At 39.7% G+C, this 25264-nt stretch overlaps 1 long non-coding RNA gene across 1 annotated transcript in view; it reads left to right on the forward strand.

The window, feature by feature from the left end:
* LOC135471630 (uncharacterized) overlaps window positions 1-21847 on the forward strand; it is a 37321-nt gene extending 15474 nt beyond the window's left edge. The window contains exons 2-3 of the long non-coding RNA XR_010444452.1: window positions 18706-18830; window positions 19413-21847. This is a non-coding gene — a long non-coding RNA (uncharacterized LOC135471630). The remainder of the gene's footprint in view (window positions 1-18705; window positions 18831-19412) is intronic.
* The last annotated feature ends 3417 nt before the right edge of the window (window positions 21848-25264 follow it).

Here is a 25264-nt window from a genome sequence, read left to right on the forward strand (position 1 = left end):
CTTTAATATCACTCAAGAAACTTAGCTTCTTATATGTGAATTTGTGTGACTCGAAAAAAATATTATGCAGCTACCTGACAAGCCTTCTAAATTAAGGCAGTGATAGCCAGGATTAAACATTATGAACAGTGCATGATGAAACTGTGCTAATAATCAGGAATTTGGTTGTCCCCATGTCAAAGTCACATGGGCTCAATAATGAAGATTAAATGGCCTGTTGTACGAGGTTAGTTGCAACACGCGGACATGGCGTAACCTTCATGCCGACATATATAGCCACTACATCACCAAGGTCATTGGTGATTGTTTTGTAAGATTGGCTCAGGTGTACAATGTTCAACCAAATCGGTTAATTATACTCGTTTTAATGTTCAACGCAATGACAGAACAGCATTTTAAGTAAATCTTGACCAGTGACTATGTTGGGTGGAACATCCCATCTTAGCCATTTCTGTTTACAAATGCTTCACTTTATATAAACTAAGAGTAAAAATGTTCCTTAAATTAACTTAAAGGCTGGAGTCCTTTGTATTTGGTTTTGGTTATAACTATATTATAACTAAAGTTATGACAGTTTTGGTTATAACTATATTATAACTAAAGTTATAGCAGGTTTCTTTATAACTATATTATAACTTAAGTTATCAAAGGTTTAGTTATAAGTCTGGCTATAAACTTTGGCCAGGAGTCGTACAGGAGGGTTGTCTAAACCCAACCCATGCTCAGCGTGTCATATTTGCCTATTTATTTTGCTTCGTTGTGGTTTTGAGGAATATACCCTCTGAAGCATTTAGTGTTTGCTCCAGCATCATTGACTCGATGTTTTGACTATTTTTGACCACAGTGGCTATATTGTGTCAGATCGATGTATCGTGCTAGCCTTGTGTCGTTCTGGGGTCATCTTGGTGAGATTTTTCACACGTTTTTGGAGGCCGGAAGTTTCAAGCTCGTGCAGGAAAAAAAAAACCTCTCAATTTCTACAAAGATTTTATGATAGATCTTCACCACACTCGAAAAAGAAAGGTAACTACTGATACAGGTGTAGATTTTTTTCAATTGTAGGCCACAAATTTAGAACAGTTTGATCTTAGCATGCTGTGGAAATCAATGATAGTATAGCACATTAAAGCAGAAAAGGTCCATTTCATTTGAGTAGGCTGCTTTTGCTTCGGATCTGACCAATCAGTTGAAGGAAAATGCGATCCAGATTTGACTTTGTTGAGTATATGACTGCAGGCTTCAAGGAATCTCCGTATATGGGCATACAAGATGGCCATGACAAATACCTGGACGGCGGTTTCAACGAAGGCTGTACCGAGTGCAGGATCCTCTTTCACGATGTATTTTATAGACATTATTCATGACAGTTCATTCAATCTTAGACACATCAGTTCGGTTACTTCCGCAGCTGTGGTAACATTTTCTCTGTATTTCTTTCTAGTGCGTCCATTTTAATTATCTTTATGTCAACAGCATGAATATTTCACTTCCCACATGAGTATCTGAGAATGATAAATTAACAAGATGCTCCACGAAGCTTATTCAAGGAGGAGCAAAATGAGGCATGTTATTTATTAATATGTTGTTATATATACGTCTTGGGTGCCTCGTGGCTCAGTTGGTTAACGCGCTAGCGCAGCGTAAAGACCCAGAAGCCTCTCACCAATGCGCTCTGTGAATTCAAGTCCAGTTCATGCTTGCTTCCTCTCCGGCCGTACGTGGGAAGGTCTGCCAGCAACCTGCGGATGGTTGTGGGTTTCCCCCGGGCTGTGCATGGTTTCCTCCCACCATAATGCTGGCCGCCGTCGGAAAGTGAAATATTCTTCAGTACGGCGTGAAATACCAATCAAAGAAATACAAAAAATTATATTTACGTCTACTCAAGATATTTCACGTATATGACGACGATCAGATATATGGATAGAGGAGACCTGACAACTGTGAGGAAATCGCTTCCCCTCGACAGGTCCCTAATTGAAAACTGTAAAATAATCAGAGTTCGAATCAGCTTCGTTGGTCTTATTTAAGACGCACCAGACATTGCGGGGGCCTCGAGTAATTGAATCGCGATGCAGATCATGCGCAAAACCATGTTTTGCGTTCGTCATCATTTAAGCAATATGCAAACAGTTTTAGCGTCTTTGACCGTCAAGAACAGGACTGTAGGGGAGTTAGTCAAAACCTGATGATGTGTTAAATTTGAATGGTTAAATTTATTATCCGAATTCTTACTTAACTATACCACCAAAAAGACCCTAAATTATCCTATCCCTGGTGTCGACTTTCAACATGTGGTCAGTCTTTTTTTTCTTATTATCAGAAGTGCTGATCCGTCTTTACCAGCCATTTACCAGACCTTCTCAGCAGTCTCAAGTATGGCACAGATGCTGCAGTGGTTTCTATCACACGGCCAACTGGATAACAATCAAAACCCCAGTCACTTGAGCAATTGCTATTTCATATGGTTAAAGGCGGTAGGTATACAAGCCGCTGACGCCTTTGATCTGGAGATGATACAGGAGCCTGCTCCTTTGCGACGTAGCTTGGCTTCCGCCCAAGCGCTATACGTCTGCTCGCCAAGACGGTCCTACAGTCCTTGTCTACAGCCCGGACATGCGTCTAATGTCTGGAGGCTTATCTTAATCTTGCCATTTCTTGCTGAACAGCTGAACCCATTCAGTTACCCTGTCGTATTTTAAATCGATTTTTATTTAAACATAAATCAAAGTGAGAGTACTGTAGTTATATGTTCGAATATTATACAAAAAGACGGATCATAGCTTAGCTTCGAAAAAAGGGTACAGCTGGCAGTACAAAAAAAAAAGGTCACGTATGGCCATAACATCACACGACGGCGTTAAGAAATTTTAGGTTATTGTCGTTATCTGTTAATTTGATAGGTATTTAACGCCATGCATAGTAAAACATTTTAAGCCATGATTTTAGGGAGCCTGTAACTTAGTACCATTTAAGCATTTAGATGAAGTTAGTATAAAACTTTACAACTGAGGTGAATTGACAAGAGGCTGTATTTCGCCCATTACGTGTGACCATTTGTCAACTACCACAATGTCATCGCTGCTCTGAATTTGCTGCCTTTGCTGTAATCTTCACTGATACAATAGCGATCAGTTTTACGAGTGGAGCAAAACCATCTACATAGTTAGCGATTGCGTTTTTATAAACTCGGAGGTCGCTAGTTAGAGACCCATATCTATTTTTAACACGTGGAATTTTGCCAGAACAAGAAGGTGAAATCGCAAATCACGGTAATGATGTCATAAGTACCCTTGTAGAGAAAATGATTTATACCTTAGACCTTACCTGAGTCAGTTAGATTATCTAATGTTTAAAAACAGCTGTGGTTGTAACATCTTATTCTCAAGGCACATGAGCCGGACTGCTCATTTTAACAATACGGTGCGGTAGAGAGTAAATACTGTAAAAATGTCGTTCAAGAATATTTGAGTATGTACTTTGGGAGGGTGGGGGTATGTGGGGTTGTCCTTGTGCTTTTAGGTGTCTTAACATTTTGCTATAATAATCCTAGAGACAACCGAACAGTTTGGAGATTGAGAGAGAGAATGCTGATAGAACGAGTTCCCAGACCCATTGTTGACACTCCCTGTCGGTCATTAGAGCCCAAAACCTTACGACTTCTCGGGCGAAAGGCCCGGTCGTCTAAATGATGGATAGCACATTGTTCAATACGTTAACATTCACATGGTCAGTTCATGAGATCCTCGGACTGTATGTCCCTAAACTTAATCTCAGATCAGATTAAAAACCAATAAATTCGGATAATCCAGCGGAAAATAACATGAAAGTAACACGTTTTCGAGAAGAAAGACCTAGAAGTCCCATGTCGAAGTGCTCTTCAGTACAAAAATAAGTTCAGTTGAGGAGATCGTTGCGTAGTACATCCTTAAACTCATTCCTAATCTCACATCAGCTTAATAACGGTAAAACTCTGCCCAATCATTCAGCCACAGAATCCAGCTTGTGCAATGACACCAATGTATTAGTCTAATGTTTTCTATAGGAGAAGAAGCTGTAGAAGTCTTATCTTGAAGCGCTTTGAATAGGGCCTTCCACTGAGAACATACCCTGCTTCAATAATTTGGGGTAATGTACGAGGCACTGATACGAGCTGTTTTTTCTCTTTTAAGACAAACTGGCTAGGATGACAATAGGTACATTGCTATCTGTGTATGACGTATGGTTTAGTGTACTGGTTCTACACTGCCAGCTGAGCTTTCAAAGAAGCATAAACGCTTTTTTACCTTGAAAACCTTAGAGAAATGTCTTTTGTAGATGAATGAAGCCTGTGCTAATTGGTGCAATTAACGTTCGCTGAACCCTTCTTCTGTCAGTTAAGCCTGACCTGTGTTATAAGATATACCAAACAGTTCCACAGGTGATTAACATTGGCATAGTTACCCTGAACCCCCCAAAAAGTAGAACTGTGGGTGCAGTTTGAAATCATAATTCTTTTTGAAAATAAAAAAAATATATTGTTAAGCTGGTTAAGGGCAAGTATAAACTTCACAAAAACGATTTTAAAAAAATTTTCTAGAGAAGATAACATTCCTCTGGTGTGCCAAAATAAGTAGTCGAATTTGCTGAGGATTTAGAGTAATTCTGGCACAGCTCTTTTGGGATTGTTTATCAACACAACGAGGGTATTTGTCACCCTTCCAGATGCCGTGTTTACAAGCAGATCCCCTTTGTTTGTGAGTGAAAAAAAGTAAGTTAATGTCTCTAACACGGACAGCTCGCGGGTTGAGGGTTGAACACTTAACGGCTATAAATGTCTGTCGATTGTTTAGCTCCGGTCAGAAGTGAAGATTTGTTAGGAAGCCCCGCCAACACTTCCAGTCACACACCGTGCTTTATTCATTTTCGCTGATTTCATTTCCCTCTTTGTAAATGAACCGTGCTGAATCTCGCTAGGTGCTACTTACAATCCTCATTACCAGTCTAATCATCCGCTCCGCGGTAGGTAACGGTATTCCGTTAAGTCAGATTGGATGCCTAATGTTTAAGCGGCGCTCAGCTGTACAATGTCGTATCGTGCACAATGATCGTATGCAGAGTTACTATGTTCATTCTTTCCCTGTAATCTATATCCGATAATGTCTTTACCTTTGCACCATAATGACTTCACGTGCAGGTTATTCCTGCTGGAAACTCGTCCAGATATACAGCTTGTAACTGTCCAAGCTTGTAAACAATGTCCATTTAATTCCAATGAATTTGGACAGAATGAATTTAGCGTTTCTCCTACTTGTCTCCGGCTTCACATACAGTTAACCTATAATATATAATATAGGTTAAGCTTAACCTATAATAATCGACTATTTGACGTTGACATGGGCTGGAAACATGATTAAATACAGTTATAAGTCGAAACTTACAACTATTAATTTTACAGCTTGTGCAATCATATATCTCTCAGAAACTTAGGGATGTTTGTACACCACCTACAGTTTTAAGGACTCGTGCCTTTCCTACTACAGGTATATGGCAGGGCCATCGGCCATTAATGTTCTGTGGTTTGTGCCCATAATCAGGTTCTACTATGATCTACTCCAGGAACTGGTACCTCTCCTGACCAAAGCATCGATGTTTACACGAACCACAAGTGGGTTTATTTGTTTGCGCGTAGAGTATGTATATTTCTGTGCTGAGTACAATATGTATTTATAAATAAATGTGAAAACATGCAGTGTCCCCATTCTTGCTGCTAATGTCGCTAAGAGCAAGGAAACAGCATTGGCTGGCCCGGTGTAAGTATAATATGACTGGCTGAGGTGTCATACCTGGTGTCTCGGGCATGATACTTCGGTGGCGGCAGCACTTTGACGGCATGGACTCGCCCGTCACAAAAAGATTTTGATCAAAGCGTAGGTGTTGATTCGACTGACTGAGTGCGTGGATTGTTTGTGTCAAGAGTAATGTATTAATTTTAATACCCAGTGCAACATGTATTAATCAATGGATATGTAATCATGCAGTATCCTCGGTCCTGAAAGATTCTTAATTTGCTCTGCATTATTCTTAATATTATTACGAACAATAAGATGAACTCAATAAGTTTTCGTGAAGTCAAATATTTTGGGCCTTGGACCATTCGCCTGATGTTGAGGCTTGTCAGTGTCCAGGTGAAGAGAAATACACCGTCTAAAACTGTATCTGAGTACAAAAAGTATTGCGTCTTCAGAAAACTACATGCATTGATTTCTAAATTCCATCGAATCCTGGCCTAATGAGGACTTATATCAGACGAATTTTGCATCTGCGAACAATTGTCGGACCGTTTGTGCAGTTTGATGTTCGGTATAGACCACCAATATGTGTAATAAATCTGTGCGAATCATCGGTTGGAATGTTTGTCAGTAACTTTCCAAAGATGTTTGGATTAAATCGAGCACTCCGTGTTTCCTCCATCTCCAAAAATGAACGGCATCGTTCAATGTCTTGAGTATGGCGTAAAACAACCATCAAAAAAGACATTAACTAAACACGGTGTGGACAAAATATTCAGGGCTTTGTTAAATGAAACAGGCTTTCGAATCAATGCTAAATCATGTCAGGAAGAGGCGTTATCAAAACTTTCGAATGCAAACCATAAAACATTTACTGGAGAGAATCATGCCAAGTGACGAAGGAAAAACGAAACAGTGTCTTGTTAACCATTGAGAACGTGATTATGGGTCTTCTAACGCTTGTATTTTTCCGTTCGTGTCAGCTGTTTACTTCAGGTAGGTTAATACCCCATGGGGATTCAGGAGTTAAAGACCCTCTGGACAAGCCTGTCAAATTAGACTAATTAACTGGAGCAATCCCTTCTAAACAGAATAGGTCATTTTCATTGAAATCATGATTCTGTCCTCGAAAGTGCTTTTGTCCCAGAGTGAGTTCCATGTGATGCCCAATATGATTACGACATTGTGTAGGGCCTGCAATAGGTTTCCTGATTCTGAAATGTTCTCGCCACAATTTGGCTGAAATACTTCAAATCTGGCGGCTAAACCCTAATCATCCATTCATTCATCATTTTGAATGATGTTTCATCTCTGGTTATGATGGCGGGGTTACCCATTGTTACAAAGATGTATTTTGGTGTGTCACCCTGAAGCATTACGAAGATATCAGCCAGACTTGATGCTTCAGTCAGTCGCACCATATATCCACAACTAGTCAGCAAATACAGTTCTATGGTCAATACCTTACGATTTGGCTGTGCGCTGTGACCCTACATTTAAGTACGGCGGATAAAGAAAAGACAGGAATGGAGTAGAACCAAACCGTAAGATATTGGCCACAGAATTACTGCATGGTCAGTCAGCCCTCTGGTGCTTCCCAGGACGCCCCCAGCGACAGACCGAGATCCTGTTTTCCTAACCACCCAGTTCCGTTTTACCTTACGTCTTTCCGAGCCTTCCTCTAAAGGGCCTACACAAATTTCGGCTTTTGACGGTGCCGTTGTTTAATGCGACGACCGTATAGGACTCATAAAATTATATGGTGAACCATTGATGAAGTCCCCTCCGTCTCGGGGCCGTGAAGCTTTTGGTTAATACAGCTACTCGTCTTCATTCACCTATCACGTGATAAACAATTGATGACTGTCCCTTGTTCGATTACTTAACACGTGTTCAGAAAGTCTCGTTAATAACATGTCAGGTCGGGGTGTGCGTGGAGAGAGGAGGGGGAGACCGTTAAGTTCTAAAATAGGATCCAGTGAACGATGGATCATATCGAATACCCGTGAGGAAATAACCCTCAACGAACATGTGTTTTATACGCCTTGCTGCCCGATGTTCTGTTATATGTGGTTGTCGGCATTAGACTTATAGCGTCGCACTCTCCATGCATGTTGACTCTCTCAGTCTATGTCTTATCCCCATGGTTGACTTTTTACGACATTGCGCGTGCTATTTGCCCGTTAACCTGCTTTCGCTAAAAAAGGTTTTCACTGTATTTCGGAAACGGAAAGCTTCTAAATTCCTGAATATTCAGATGTTAGATCCAAATTTGCGTCATTATAGACAATAAGATCTGTGAAATTGGCATTACCACCTCCAACCTGGCGACTCCTTTCAGCTGTGAATTTGTATACAGGCTTGTGTTTTGCAGCGTGTAACCAGTGTGTCGCTTTATACACCTGATTACACCAACAAATGTGTTATGTCTGTCTGAAGTCTAGGAAACCCGCAATCAATTCAATAGTAAACCAGTTCCGGAGCAGACGCGGGGAAATCTGGCGGCATTAAAAGCGCTTAACTTTCAGAAAAGTAGGCCAAAGGAAGGTTTGGCTTTAGGCTTTTTACAATGAATTTATGTTATACTATTTATTTTGCTTATATGTCTTTAATTAAGAGCACAAAGAGTATCACTTGTGCATATGAAAGACGTCACTTCCCTTATATTTTAAAGATAGCAGTTAGTATGATGGGTGTTGACGTACCTGACAAAGACGAGGGAACCACTGCACTATGCATCCGAGCAAGCCATTAGATCCTTGAACATGTGACCTGCTGGTTCAATGGCTAACAGTTTCGGTTAACACTACTTAGATATCCACAAGTTTAACTCCTCGAATTCAAGAATAAGCGTTAATTTGAAGTTTCCGAACTTGCCTCAAAGCAAAGTCGTATAGAAAAATTGTGACCCTCTTGTTTGTTATCTTGTCATGTGAATGTTTATATCAACCCGTTCATACCAAAGCTTGAAGTATTTAATTCCGTCATGCCAAAGTGTGCCATCTTATCATGCTAAAGTGTGAAATCCCGTCATGCTAAAGTGTGATATCTCGTCATGCCAAACGTTGTCATGCCGCTATGCTAAATTTATGCAAATAAAACGTAGAGCTCTTAGTAGACGGACCATTGTCCAGATGGAACGTGGTATAATCTATAATTATCCCTCATTTGGGTTTGTGTATCGTTATATGCCATAGGATGAATGGTTCCGTGGCTCTTGTGAACTGAGAACTCTTCTCAGTACGTATTTATGAGAACAAATTTCTTTATTTTTAAGCAGCTGTCAGTGAGGCCTGCGAAATACCAGACGGCATTAGAGAATGGTTTGTTGATAATCCAGCTAGAAGCTTAAGACTGGAGACAGCAAACTCTCTTGCCTGCAGGTATAAGAAAAAAAAATCTAAAGTCGATTCAGGGACGGATCCCACGGAGATCAGAAAGGCACGAAGTCTGAGGTTTAGTCCGTGGGCCTCGCGAAAGTGACGAATGGGGGAAGAGAATCATAGGGTCAAGTTTCATTGAGACGATTCAGCCACCAACTAAGAAAAGAGAGATCCCATTTCTAAGATTGATCAACTTAGCGCCACCTCTCTCCTGTTGGCAAAACATCTTTGCTCGCTCTGCTGACTGGCTGAAGATGCAGACGTTAACTGACTTTACTAATTCACGCCATGTTTTTAGAAGAGTTCCTCCCGAGTGAAGAAGAGACAACGGCCCGGCTTCCATTGAGATTCGCACGAATACACTTCCGAGTTATTTCTTTTTATCATGTGGCCTATCTAACAGATATCTTGTTTTAGATAATTTTCCAGATCAGTTCTTCGTTGGTTAGTTGCTTTGTGACTTTCTGCTAACGCCAGTGTCACTTTTCCTCGCCCCCCCCCCCCTCAGCCAGAGGGTACATTTGTATAGCTTACATGAGCCTGCCGATTTTCCTTACTGTTCATGAAGTAAATCTGATAAGTTGTACCCCAAACGTATTTCGCCAAACCTTTGCTTGATCCCATCTCATCCTTCCAATACAGTTTGCAGTTTTCTCTAGAACATATCAAAGATCAACTTGAAATGACCACCATTTTTAAGCTGTTTTTGCGAGAAGTGAAGTCATAGCATTTTATACTATTGATAATCTGCAGAGGGATGCGTAATAACACTGGGCAAAAACACTTTAGTGCTGTCCAAAACACACCAAAATTCTGATATATCGTAACTAGGTGCAAAATAACAGTGCAGAAATATTGTGTCCATAGCCTGTAATAATGCAATATTCTCCAATCAGTGCCGCAGCACTGCTCAGTTCTTATGCATTATTCTCCAATTAGCGTTCCAGCACTGTTCATTCTTATGTATTATTCTCCAATTAGCGTTCCAGCACTGTTCATTTCTTATGCATTACTCTCCAATTAGCGTTCCAGCACTGTTCATTTCTTATGCATTATTCTCCAATTAGCGTTCCAGCACTGTTCATTTCTTATGCATTATTCTCCAGTTAGCGTTTCAGCACTGTTCATTTCTTATGCATTATTCTCCAGTTAGCGTTCCAGCAATGTTCGTTTCTTATACAGTATTTTCCGATCTGTATTCCAGCACTCTTCACATCGAATGGGGTATTTTTCAATCCATGTCCAAATACTCTTCACTTCTTATGCAGTATTTTCCAATCAATGTTCCAGCACTCTTCATTCCTTATGCCGTATTCTCCAATCAGCATCCCAACACTCTTCATTCCATATGCAGTATTCTCCAATCAACGTCCCAGCACTCTTCACTTCGAACCTTTGGCATCGAGGCACCTCTTCGAACCGATTGCACGGATTGTGCATGTACAAGGCCACGAGTAAGACTGAGTATTTTTTCAGTGTAGCGAAGAATAACTTTAGTGCATACATTGCTCCTCCTACCTTTCACATTGGCCACACAATCCTGTTTCATCCCCATTATACTCTGGGAAGAGTTATGACTGTGCATAAGTCATTCGTCTCTTCGGTCAGAACGTTTGCATGTATACCTTAAGGATAATCGACACATTTATGTAGTTATTGTCACCATAAATCCACACGAAAGATCATGTTTTTGCCAATGCTTCCCCTGCTGGAACCAACACCGTATATTTATTTGATACAAAATATGAAATCGGAGTTGTCATAATGGTGGAAATGTCCTATCGTACTCCTAATATTTATTGTCGTCTGCTCATTGAATCTGTAGCATTTTGGCGCCAAAAGCGCCATACACACCAATGTCTAGTTTTTCCATTGACGTGATTCGCGAAATTAATAACACAATCCTTGAATAAAAATGTGTCTGTAAAGTATTCTATCACTTCTTGTGATGGCTTCCCCTGGGTCAGTTTTTTTTTGTAGCCGGTATGGCGTTTCATGGAATCGAATTTTTTATTACAAATCCCGTTCCCTTATGTCGTGTTCTGATGTATCCAGCTGACTGGCAATCAAGAGTTAATACCTGGAGAGAAAAAAAGCGCCTCCATCTTGTTTCACAAATCGATGTACCCACCATGCACTCTCGATATGAATTCTCCAGGATATAATCTGTTGTCTAGATCGTTTCAAGATTTACCCGGATAACGCATCGAGTGCAGAGTAGGGAAGCGTAAGATAATAGCTGAGATTAAAGATGAAGCTTTTAGTGGGATTTTAGAACTGGCAACTTTATGACTACCTTTGGTGACATCTGTAACCATACGGTTTAACTAATGCTCGCACATTACCCTCGGCGTTACTTTTCCCATCCATTAAAAAGCGATGTAAACGATTTGTCATGAATGGCGACTCCAGAACTGGCAACATGCGAACTGTCGTAATAATCGATTATATAGCCTGAGAGTGTATTAAAAAGGAGATCTTGTCTTGTTTTCACTGTAGTACTGTCGCATATCCAACAGGTTACGACAAATCGCATGACGTGAGCGAGATTTCGCTTAAAAATGCATAGCCTCCATTTGGGGGGTAGGGGAGTGTGCAATATTTCAGCATAATGCTACAATACGAGTCGTCGGACGTTCCATCCCATTTGCCAGCCACATTGTTCTGTCTCTAATAGACAGAACGCTTGAGATGGAGGTTCAGTCCCGATGTTGGACAGGGCATTTTTGATTTCCCAGGCTCTAACTGTACGTGGTGACACTAATACACCTGCTGGTGGGTTTATGGGTGGAGGAAACTGAACAGTTTTAGCCATGAAGAGGTAGAAGGGGGAGGGGGCGTAATATTAGGAGCTGTATACTGTCATGCCAGAGCTATCAGGTTTATGCTTGTGAAATCGACATATCTTGTCATGCTAGCCTTAGCTTCAACGGGACTCGAACTCTCTACCTCACTGGAATGCATATGTTTAATCGGTGGACAACTTATTACGCTGGATTATGCATATACAACTTACCACGTTGGTTTAAACGGGGCAATGCCAAGAACCGACACCCACAGAAATCTAGGCGTCTTACAAACAGACATTTGTATGAGTGAAAATGGACGTTTCGAGTCAAGAATTGCAGGACCAGGATCCAAACCAACATTCAATACAAACCACCAAATAAAATATATAAGGTAAGAAAATAGGACGGATTCATGCAAAAAAGAAGGAGTCAACAGTTTTCAATGATGACATGAAAAACTAAACCAATGTTCTGTATGCGAAGAAATTGAATCACTATCACGAGTCGATTAAAACGGTCTCGAAGAAAAACATCGTGTAGCAATATTCCCCCAAAGACGGGTAGATTGTTGCTATGACGACTCGGAGCAGTCGGATAGATAGTCCATGTTGACTCTCGTAATGAGAAAATCACCGCGCGATTGCTACATCCCAGAACGCCGGCTTATATATTAAATTGGAATTGAAAATTATGTGTACGAAGATGGCTTAATTTAGTTCCAACCTCTTCCTCCTCGAATGATGGCCTTCTATCGAATGCTTCTCTGATCTTGTTTCTGGCATCTCTCCTGCTTGCCGTGACAGTACTCAAACATTTATTTTCGAAGAATTAGTGTGGCAAAAATTCGCTTGCGTGATTGAGTGAATTTTGACTGCAGGCAGTTCGAAGAGTTCTTCGTAATTCCACAGTGTATAGATCTGTGGAAATGAAAACCACGATTCCAGGAATTCTAGACAATAACCTTGGAATCAAGTAGCTGGAAGGTCAGTGAGAGTTCCACTTGAATTCATCTTTTCACTTCCATTTTTGATTGTGACGGAATTCTTCTCGTTACCCTATATCCTGAGAATACCGCCCACACTTTGGCCAATTAAGCGCCACCCACGCCCAACGCCTGAGGTAAGCAACACCCACGGTAACTGTGCATAACGACATATTTGGCACTGTAATTCCTTTAATGTAGTCTGTTAGTAAACACATTCAATTAGATTGATTAATTTGGCACCGGAGATAAGTAAGAACCTTACACCAAATTGGATTAACCCAAAGAAAACGCCTACATAATCTTTAAATAAGATAAATAAATAAGGAAAACATCTTGAATTACCTCTTTTTGGCATACGTTAATATTGCCCCCGGCATTATATGTTTGACGTCAGTACAACATTCATTACTGTCTGTGTGTAGACACACGTGAGTCTGACCCATACATGTATTGTCATACATGTATTGTCGTCATATATATATATATATATATATATATATATATATATATATATATATATATATATATATATAAACCGTTATGTACGGACATCTATATCATCCGATACTGCACGTCCTTGGTATTAAGGCCAAAGTGGTATTGCTAACCTTTGGGAATTGTCCTACCAGGTGTTTCACAAGAGAAGTTCAATGAGATAAAAATTTTATTTTCGAATAGTTTAAAGCTTATGCAGTTTCTGACTCTCCGTTTCGAAAGCTTATTGAGAGCTCATACAGGCGTTTTCACTGTTCCATCTTCCGCTCTCGAACCATATTCGTATAAAACCGTTAGTTCGCTTGCGGCCTTGCGTTAGGAGTTTTTGTAGATATTTTGAAGTGCGGTTGATTCTTACCAGCCAAACCATACCCGTTATTTAAATAAAACATTTTTGAACAAGTCATGAAACATACATAAATCACGTTACTAGAATTCCATGTCAAAAATACCTGCAAAGGTGATAAGAAAAGTTAAATAGCCCTTGAGTACTTAGTAACCCCTTTTATAGCTTACGAATGGTATATGAATGTCAGACTTGCGTGACGCTTTGTACCACACAGCGTGTAAATGGTAGAACCTGTTACTGGTACCGACCGAGTTTTGGTATTACAGTCGTCTTGCAGCACATGTAGTCATCTGAAGAGATTGCGTGACAAAACAAGGTCCATATTATAATTTAAGATATATTTAACAACAACCATACCTAGGTAACAACTCTATTACAGAATTCTCATAAAACCAGGTTCAGGTAATTTTCTACCATGCAATTTGAACATTGTACTCATTTTGGTCATTTTCGGTATGCCCGTTTTCATTATCGTTAACCAGTTTCCTGTTTTCACACCATATAAACATGATATTAACACTTGCGGTAATTTACATTTTTGTGATTGAGCGTATTCATTAAATCTTGAAAGCTGAAAAAGACATTCGCATACCATTCGTTCACCGTTTATGGATGTTCCAGGTCAATAATGGCATGATCAACTCCCAGAACCATATTCATCACAATCCACCAAAGAAACATAGAAATGTACGGTATATAAATTAAGACATTAGGATGAATTCATGTAAACATGAAGCAGTCAACGCTTTTCCTTGATTCCGGAAAGCGCTCTAGGCGAATATTCTAGGCGTATAGATATTAACCATTTTCCAAATAGTGTATCATACTAGTGTGAAAGAAAATTATTTACATGAATTCAATCAGATTGTACTGTAGATAATCAAGGTTTCAAATCACAACGTGCGGTCGCTGTGAGTTCAAGTCCAGCTCATGCTAGCTTCCTCTCCGGCCATAAGTGTGAAGGTCCCTCAGCAACCTGCGGATGGTCGTGAGTTTCCCCCGGGCTCTGCCCGGTTTCCTCCCACCATAATGCTGACTGCCGTCGTATAAGTGAAATATTCTTGAGTACGGCGTAAAACACCAATCAAATAAATAAATAAATCAAATCCCAACGTCAGCAGTTTATTAAAGGTAAAACGATATACATCAAAACATTCATCCATATATCACCGACAATACTGTCGTTGATGAGAACGTTTTATGTGACCTTTTCTGACCTTTCAAATGTCGTAACCTTTAGTCATTCAAACCGAAGGTAATTCTACCTGCAAAAAAGCATTTGCATAAATGGGAGTGCAATGATCATGATGATATTGTGTGTCTAGGTAAGGATGGGTTTCAGTTCTTCCATTCTGATTATTGGTAAAATAATTTGAAAATAGCAACTAGATACAAAACAGTAATGACCAAAAATGGGGCCTTTCCTCAAAATCTGTGCATGTTTTAATCGATGTTTCTTTTTTTATCGGCTTATCTTTACGGTACATCGTCAACGCTGGCTTTCTGGGCGAAGGCTGTTTGGTTCTGTATAGAAATGTAAGAGAGTCATAGTATCCCGGACTCGCACCTTGTCTCGGTAGCAAAGCCTTTGGCAGTCGTCTGGTTGGCACTCCCCCGGGCACCATTACCTTTGTGCGAGGCGGACTGAGGGGAGAATACAATGATCACCAGATTAATGACTTCCGCACACTGTACAAAGGCCCATGTTATACAGACAACTGTTTGGACGGAGCACTTTGCTGGGATTACTGTCCATTGGGTTTCAAGGATAGCTCTCTTTATACACACTCAGCCAGAAAACACGCACTCTAGACTTTGAAGTACAGCTATGCAGAGCGTAAATCGGACATTGTTCATGCGGAATCACTCAGTGCTGAGTCACCATGCAAATTTGTAAGTGACAAGAGAAAGAGGAATCCATGTGGTATGGAAGACCGACATGACCATGACCGATATGGGACAACTCTTTGTTCCTTTGCAAAGATATTTTTAGGAAAATTTCCTGTGTAAATTGGAAAAATCCAAGAATGCTGTGGAACGAATCCCCATTTCATTGGATAAGCTGTGAGAGTGTGGTGCGGCCAATCAAATGTAGGACCATGCGATTTAAATGTCATATCATTGAGAATATTTGACTCTTGACTCTTCGCAGGGGCGAAAACAAGGTGTCCAAGTAAAATATTTAGAGTCTCAATCTGAACGAAGACAATTAAGGTTCGATTCTATTTTAGAATAATGTGCTGATGAAGGAAGGGGAACGCTCTCTGAACACCTGTTTGATGGAGTGGTCCTGTGACAGCCTGACACGTGTGATGTGTTAATTACCTCGCAGGTGTACAGAGACGTCAGGATCCGCATGAAATGTTAATATTTCCCCGAATTTATTTGTCTCCTAGTATTAATTTTGCAAATGCTGGAGTTTTAAGATCCAACTCGTGACGTTTAACGACTCCAGCTGTTCTCTATAATAATGAAGATTATTTTTTATCTTAAAGCGTATTATTTCTGTTAGTAGAAACATCAACTTTTCAAAGCCATAGTTCAAACCGAAACCTTACTCTAAATTATACTCTGTATAAGGAATGTGTAGGCCAGAGTTTTTATTAAATTAAAGAACAAAATACAAAACCTTCATCACATAAGAAGAAATTACACGCAGTAAATGTCTAAGCTAATACAAGCCGATATTGTTTCCGAATATCGCTATATAGTCTTTCATAATAACGAGTATAAATGTGTATAAGGGAAATGAACACTTTCAGCGTTGCCTATATCGCGGTGCTGTTGACAGAGTGTCCATATTATATCAAACTGCTGGCAAATAAAATTAAATATAAAGTACTCAACAGCTATTATACTTTGTGAATATTTAAAACAGTAGGTCTGTAGACAGCATAATTTCCACATACCAATATATCATGCAGTATTGACCCAAAACGATGGAATTACTGACTTCTATAATAGACTTGTTACATTACATTTAACACTAGGATTGCTATTGTGTGTAGCTAAAAGTAAACCCGAAGCGATTTCTCATCAATATGTATGTATTGGAAGCCATGTTTGCATTTTATTGTTGTTTTTTTTTTTCTGAAAAGCAAAAGCTTTGCTTTAGTCTTCTGCAGAATGGTCATAAAATACCATGTTATGTGTAGGAGCCGAAGGAGGGTAATTATTAAACTAGTGCATTGGGAAGGTCTGCCAGCAACCTGCGGATGGTCGTGGGTTTCCCCCGGGCTGTGCCCGGTTTCCACCCACCATAATGCTGGCCGCCGTCGTATAAGTGAAATATTCTTGAGTACGGCATAAAACACCAATCAAATAAACAAATGAAATAAATGAATAAATAAACCCGTATCACTTGTACTACAATTTGTAACCCGTTATATGTTCTCATATTTTGGCTTTGGATTGTTGATTATCCATACTTCTGGTTGCATGATATTGGTTTGGCCTAAATGCAACTCAAGCACAGGTTTGTGTTCAGTGAATTGTTGACCGCTATACACCACCATCATTAGCCAGTGAGCTTTTCGTGTCTGAGTATCACAGTTAACTCCCTTGAAATCGATAGCGTCATGTGCAGATTCACATTATCTTGGTTCCTTGCTTCATTGTGATCAAGACCGAGCTCAAGAATAATACGCCAAATGAAAGAAAACCCCGTTAGGCATGTGTGGTCTTGTCCATCTTGATGACATTTTGTCCTCCCTCTCCCACCACTTGTGGGGCCTTGGTGACAATAAGCGTTCCACGACCCTCGCGTGGCTGTTCTAACTTTCGTTCCAAGACCCGCTGTTTTCCTCCAATATGGCGTGTATATATGTATGTGGGAAAGTTTGTCAGTAATTTGCCAAAGGTCGGTGGTTTTCCCTTGTTTCTTCCACCCTTGATACTGATTACAATCATATAAGCAAATGCTCTAACAAAATAAATCTACGATGACAGAAGAATACGTCTATTTTATTGGTCGTGTTGGAACTAACTGCTTAAATGCAAGATCGTCCAATTGAAATTTGCACTGATAATTAAGCTTATTGAGTCAGCCTTCTCTTACATATTTCACCGGCCCCGATAGCACAGTTGGAAGAGCATCCGCTTCGGGAGCGGTACACCCAGGGTTCAATCCTGGGTCGAGTCACATCTAAGACTTTAAAAGAGGAAGTTGTAACTTCCTGGCTTGGCGTTCAGCATGAAGGGGATGGTGCAACGGCTGGCTGACCCATATCAGTATAATCGAGCGGGGCGGCTTAATTCCTTCGGTACGTCGTCTCAGTGAAGCAGCACTAAATAAAAGGGCGGTGGAAATCCGTCCTGCAACAAGGAGGCACATTACGTACACTCTAATGGCTCCTTGGTCGTCATATGACTGAAAACTTGTTAAGTGCGTCGTTAAACCCCGCTCACTCACTCACTCTCTTGCATTTTTTTTATAGATTACTCTCACTCGCGGCCATGTTGTATCTGTAACAACACACAATTCCTTGGTCCAGCGCAAATGTAAAAGACTACAGGCTGAGGAGTGCAACCAGAGCAGGGGTCACAGTACATGTGATGGTTGGTAAATGGTCACATGCAACCAGTGAAATACCCGCGTCTTGTCAGTTTGCCTCAGTTTACTACACTGTTCATGCAAATGCGTAAAAAACTCATTCCAGGACAAACCATGAAATTCTGATGTTAGAGGTCCAACGTAGCCACGAGTGCAAACAATGTGAAGGGTATAACACTATGGCTACGTTTAACTTTAAATTTTTAATGTCATCGTCTCAAGGAAGGTATAATATGGGATCTATCCTATTTTCGAAGATTCACTTTGTGATGTATCAGCTCACGTGAACTTACCGGACATGTCGGTAAGGTGTCACCTATAGAACATTAACCTGTCAGTGCACAATAGCTCTCTGGTTATCTCTGAACCCATGGTCTGTTTCAGATGAGCGTGTCCACAGCTGTCGCCGCTTCCACGCGGCCACGAAAAGAATCCCGGACGTCGAGTCCCAAATTCAAGACAACACCTTCCGCCCAGCAGACCGAGTCGGAAGAGGAGATCGCTCAGAGGTAGCTATTAATACCGTCATCTTCCGCACACTAAAGTAGTACCACCTGACATGTTTAAATTCAGGCGCACTATCTTGAAAGTAACGGACTGAAATACCTCGAATTGTGAAAAACAGGAAAAACATATTCGATTAAAACAAAATTACAAAGCCTTCTTTCCTATGGGGTTCTGTACTATGGTAAGGTGGTTCAAATAAACCTGTCACTTACTTATGGCTTTGATATTGTACTTTTTAAATAATTCCGTTGGCACACTAGGCCTGATATGCGATGATTTCTTTCATGTTCCATTTCTTTTCAAAAGTCTATTGTGCTAACTGTTAGAATGTTGGATTCAATATATTTTACCTGAGACAAAACAGATGGGAATAAGCATTTATGACTATGTACACCTATTAATTGGTTAATTTTCCAACATATGCAAAGCAAATATGCAAAACATGGTAATCTGTACAGCAACTCAGTCTTTGAATTTTGCATAGTAAAGGTATATCGATTTTACGACCCATAAGAATGTATGTATATGCACCTTTCTGTCTACCTTGAGCAGATTTTAAAACAACCAATCTAATTCACTTCTAGCCAATTTGCTTTCAGACAGAAGCGGAGGAACAATCCCGGTAAGCAGTGCTGTATCCTGATGGTGCTTGGTCACATGATCATCGGTGCTGCCCTTCTCCTTCAAGACGGCGGCCATTTTGGCAACCTCTTTTTGGATGTCTCGTGACTTAACTCCCGCCAAGTTGTGGTAGATGATAGTAATGCTCGGTCAAGTTTGTTCTCGACTCGGAACAGATCGACTGTCATCGCCAAGGTTCGGAACGCTCTTTGTTTGCAGGTCCCTTTGGACCGTGTGGTTCTTGGGCCGCGTCACGAACAAAACAATATCGGCTTGAGTTAACTGAAGATTGCTTATCATGGACGGTGTCGTTTTTCAGAACATTTTAGGTTTTTAGTGGGTTGACACTCTGCATGGCGAAAAGCGTACGAATCATTCCCGAAGCTACACAGTTACAGCATGAATGAAGTAATTGTTTACTGAAGAAAACAATACGATCTAAAGATGGACAATACAACTAAAATTCAGCAAAGTTTCACAAAGGTCTACCCAACAAATGAAATTGTGTGTATGAAGCTTAATACCGGATCCAACTCTAGGATCAATTACTGATATAATCCTTGTAACTTTAAACGACGACGTTCGTACTTAACGACGAGAAAATACACTTCATAATTATAATCGACGATTGTTCTGACGTCGATGGACATAATTTCGACGAGATTTCGTTCAAAGGATTCTAGACTGGAATTCAAAAGTGATGTTTTATTTTCGGACAAAAGCATCTTTTCTTATGTCGCCACGGATCATTATTATATTCGTAATTAATGTTTCATATATTCAGCACATATATTGAAAATGTCACTATTTTTGCTGTTTTCCAATCTCATTGGTTATTGGTTGTGCAATATGTAATTTATTACCATATATTTATGTGCTGCATGCAGTTAGTGATTATAATCCTAACGTGACATATGTTTGACTTGTATAAACAGAGATGATACAGCATACAATTTATTTGAATCTTTATTTTATTTTATAGAAGTGATATATGTGAGGAGATGTGTATGACTTTGACGGTGATTTTATATTGTAACTTTATTGCCAACGCATCAAACATTTTCGGTCTTCAAAAAGTCGATAAAATCTCGACTACCCCAGTATAACTTCGTCTGGTAGTCTCCCAGATGTATACGCCCGGGTTTCCAGTTTACTTGACGCAAACGAGGCTGCAATAGGCAGCCAGACATGAAATATATGCCATGTATGACAAACCATGCTCTTTACAATTCGTCTGGTCGACCATGATGTTGGTGGGAACAGTATTACACGTAACCGTATTGTTATTGTATATAGGGTGGGCAATACACATAAGCTTCCTCTCAGACTGGCACAGTCGTCTCTCCTCCAAAATTGCAATCCGAAACCTTTGTGTCCGGAACTACAAACTAGCCCTTGTACATTTGAGTACCGTATTCACATTTGCTTTTTCCAATATCCGTTGTAAAAAATGGCTCATTTATTATACACGCTACCCGGGGAACTAGCTTTTCATTATCTTCTGGATATCCATGTATGCAGCAGATCATGCAACAGTTGCAGGATAAAAAAAATAGTTATTACATTTTTTCATTGAAAACCCTGTGTCAGATGAAGGTAATGTTACACGGTTTAATTTCTTGCAACCATTTTCCGTATCATGTGCAAGTCGTAAGAAAATTTGGTTGTTTACAGTAAAGTTGATACTAAAACTGGAATGTGTGAACAAGATTCTGTGTGAATATACAGAATTTCTGGTCATTTCCAAGCCGTTTAGACCTGTCCATTATTAAATAATAATTTAATAGTCTGTCATTTTACATGATATATATGTAATTGCTGTAAATGGCCCGATGCAGATTTTTGTACTAATTTGCCTAACGGGGTCACAATATTTAATGTCCAACTTAACTTGATGAATTTGCTTAATCAGCTTAATAAAGTATTTTAACAGCGGCAAGACCAAAGGTGCTATATGAAGTCTTCGAAGCCATTGCATATGGTCACTTGAGCAGTATTTTGTGACAGGCTTGTAAACACGATACGTCTTGAACTCATTAACAGTTTTCATGTAACTTGTATTACACATATTCACCTTTCCATCCTATTGTTTCTCAGTGACCTTGACCCATGTTTGCAAGGTCGTTGGGCATGTGCCTCACTTATCTTTTCAACATTGTTCTCTCTTGGATATTATAATATAATAATGACATGCATCCATGGTCGGATTAAGTCATGTCAGATGTGTGTAGACGTTTAGTCCATAGCTATATACGGATACAGAATAAACAGTAGTCACTTGTTAATCTATGTATGTGTTATACCTAAAACTAATTTTACTTAAGTTACTATATATCCGTGTCTGAGTTAATCAAACAGAATGGTTCTGTATAAGTCCTTAAAGTCCATGGAACTTTTTTCTTGCTATATATATATAGTTACATTTTTAATTCTTCATTGACATAACTGTATGTAGATTCAGCGCTTGAAAGACCCGTTTGATTCAGAGGCCCTGTTAATTTCTGGCACCAGTCTGGTAAAAAAAACAACCGCATGTAGGAATATCGGGGTAAACCTAGTATATCTTTGCCTGCTCAATGGCGGCTGGGGTCCAAGCCGAGCATACATGTACTGTTGTTCTTTTGTAATGCATTACCAGTTTGCCCACACTCAAAAAGTTAATCTGTTAAATTCTATTGAAAGTCTGTTGTTTGAGTGACGCTAGGATGTATTCTGTTGTTATAACATAATAATTTGCCCTATTCAACATAATATTCTGTTAGTCAAGTAGAATGTTGAATTAACAGAATATGTGTGTTATATGTAACAGAATAAGTTGCAATAGCAGAATACATTCTGGTATCACTCAGACAACAGACTTTCTGTTGAAATTAACAAATCAATCTGTTTGAGTGCACAAATAAAGTCATCGAAAACACAGGAATGGACAACAGACCATACAGCTTGGGTCAGCCAGAATTATACTAGGCGGAATCGGTTCTCGGTATTCATGCCCAATGAGAAAAGGTATAGGGCTCGTTTCGCAAAGTGTATACGTAACGCTGTCGTGAACGTAGCTACCATATTATAGGGCGTATAGGGCTAATCTCTTCAACAGTGCCTTCCATGTTTGATACTTACGTGCATGTAACGTCGCGTACACTTTGTGAACCGGACCCTTAATTAGCCAATATACAATTCATATGCTTGGGAAAAGTACCCAGAAACAGCTGTGTTGAAATATGCCCGCCAGTTGTGATTATCAGTTATGACATTGTGTACCAGATATATATAAAAGCTGATATATGAGGACCTGGGTCCTTACGGTTATTTATTACTCAGTGCAAATGCCTTGCTGGTTATGTCTACCGTGGTTCAGTCTATTTGGCAATTTGAGAAGTGTAAATAGGCACGAGTGTAAGCCTATCGTATTTGTATCTATATGTACATCTAAGTAGATCGATGTCTTATATAAGTGATTCGATATATGTTATCTGAAGACGATGTACAAAATATACTTGATATTTACCTGTTACATCGGTGTTGCTTTTTTATGTTAATATCTTGCTTGGTTTGTTAACTGTCGTACTCAGGATTTTTTTTTTTACACTTTTATGACACTGGTCTGTCAGATTTATACCGGTACAGGAAATTGTAGTGCCCATAGTAAATTCCTTCTCTTAGTTACTTACAAACATTCTGACTTAAAGCTGCAACCGAGCCAGCGAGACATGGATTCGAACCTGTTACTCCATTAGTCAGGGACTGAAACAGTGTGACTATAGTAGGCCTACAACATGTTAGGTAGAAAAATGGATGAAAACTAAAGGCAAGGACCTACATGCATTATGCCTACTTATGTCAGGTTAAAAGTTGAAAGATTTTATTGGTCGATTTAGCGCCGTTCTCTATAATAATTTATTAATATTACAGAAGACGAACTTCAGCTTTGAAGCTGGAAATCCCCATCCTTCATCAAATAATTGGTAAAACCTCACGCGTGCACTAGAGTTGGATTTCACGACGTGGCCTGACTGGCCAAGGACTTGTCGTCTGAAGCGATACTTGGTTAAGGGTCACTTCACAAAACTTCCACAAAAAAGTCATATTTCTTGTAACTTTTTCGTTACTGACGTTTGTGGATTTGTCTTCCACAAAAATGTCATATTTCTTGTAACTTTTTCGTAACTGACTTTGTGGATTTGTCTTTTACAAAAAAGTCATATTTCTCGTAACTTTTTCGTAACTGATGTTTGAGGATTTGTCTTCCCCTGATACACCAGGACCATCCATCTTGTTTGATATGCGTGTATAAGAACAATTCCACAGGCTTTTCTATCTGCATTAGCTGATCCAAAATTTTACACCTGCATGAACGTTTACATTTTTCATCAAATGTTGCTCATGGAAGAGTAATTCCGAACATACAACATTGTGATAGCGCACGTCAACAAAACAGTCGTCTGCTTTGACCAGTCACGTGTTTGCGCAACTGACGAGAAAACCCGCTGTATGGATTTTAATGCCATGGCTGTCATATGGATTGACGAGATTGATGATAAATCTGACAAGAAAAACTTATGTAAGCCTATAATATGCATATTGTGCATGACTGATGTCATAGTCTTGCACTACTGAGCCGATGTATATAGCTGATACCATGTTAACATAGCAGAAATCAGATACCATCAAATCCAGTCCCTCATCCAGTCTGATTGTATTCAGCGGTCCGGCTATGGCCCGTGATCCTAGACGAAGGACTCTATGGGTAGTCAGTCAGTACTAGATATAGGCTGACATGTAGGGTATTTGGTTTGTTTCATGAGATTTGGGGAGTATATAGGTGTCAACGGGTTTGTCCTGTTTTCCATATAACATTGTGGCTTTATTCGTTCGTCAGGCATTTTCCAGACTGACTCCGACCTAAAAGTGGCTTGCACTCGCGGCCATATTGAATCTCTATCACTAAAATATAGTGAATCTATGTGTCAATCGAAACAGACATTCGTATACCAGCCGTCAAGGAAAATAGACTTTTCGAGGTCAATACTTCGCAAGGCCAATTCTCTAAACGACGTTTAACAAAAACCACCAAAGAACTAAGAGAGTATACAAAGTACCAAATTAGGAGAGAATCGTGCAAAGGATCGAGAAGCAGTCAACATATTTCAGTGATGATGGAAAGACGCAAGGAATGTTTCAGGCGAATGAATGAAATAAGTACATTCAAATCGTTTACCATGCTCGTATATAGGTTGTCGTTAATAAAATTTGTACCTCATTTGCGCTTTGATTGCAACTGTTCATACATTCGAGGTGGCGATCTAATTCCACATGATAAATGTACATCCGCTAGTTGAGTGGAACAAGACACAATTATGAAGCAGAATGCCAGAGATTCTGGACGCTCTGTCCACATTTAGGCCTACTTACAAGAGAATTTTACTCGTTGTAAACTTGAGAACTTAGAGTGAAGGCATGTGATGAAATAACCTTGACACACTACTTTTTGCACTAATGACTTGTTACGTTAATTGAAATCGTCACGCAACACGTATGATCTAACAAATGCTACAACACGCCATACGCGGGAGCCTTTGCTATATTGCTATCCAAGTAAGGATAATTTACCATGTCAAAATTGAAACCATTCCATTTGTCACAAAGTCTAAAAAAAGAGAAAGCCGTTTTGGTTTTAGTACAAATAAAGGTCTAGTTAAGATGTACCATCTGGAGAGTCTGTGGTTTTCTTTAAATCCAGCGAAAGTAAATATATATGTTTCGCAGCTTTTGCTATACATGGGTTGTTTAAAGATAGCAGATCATCAATATACCG

The sequence above is a fragment of the Liolophura sinensis genome, chromosome 7, assembly GCF_032854445.1.
Source record: "Liolophura sinensis isolate JHLJ2023 chromosome 7, CUHK_Ljap_v2, whole genome shotgun sequence".
Classification (NCBI taxonomy): domain Eukaryota; kingdom Metazoa; phylum Mollusca; class Polyplacophora; order Chitonida; family Chitonidae; genus Liolophura; species Liolophura sinensis.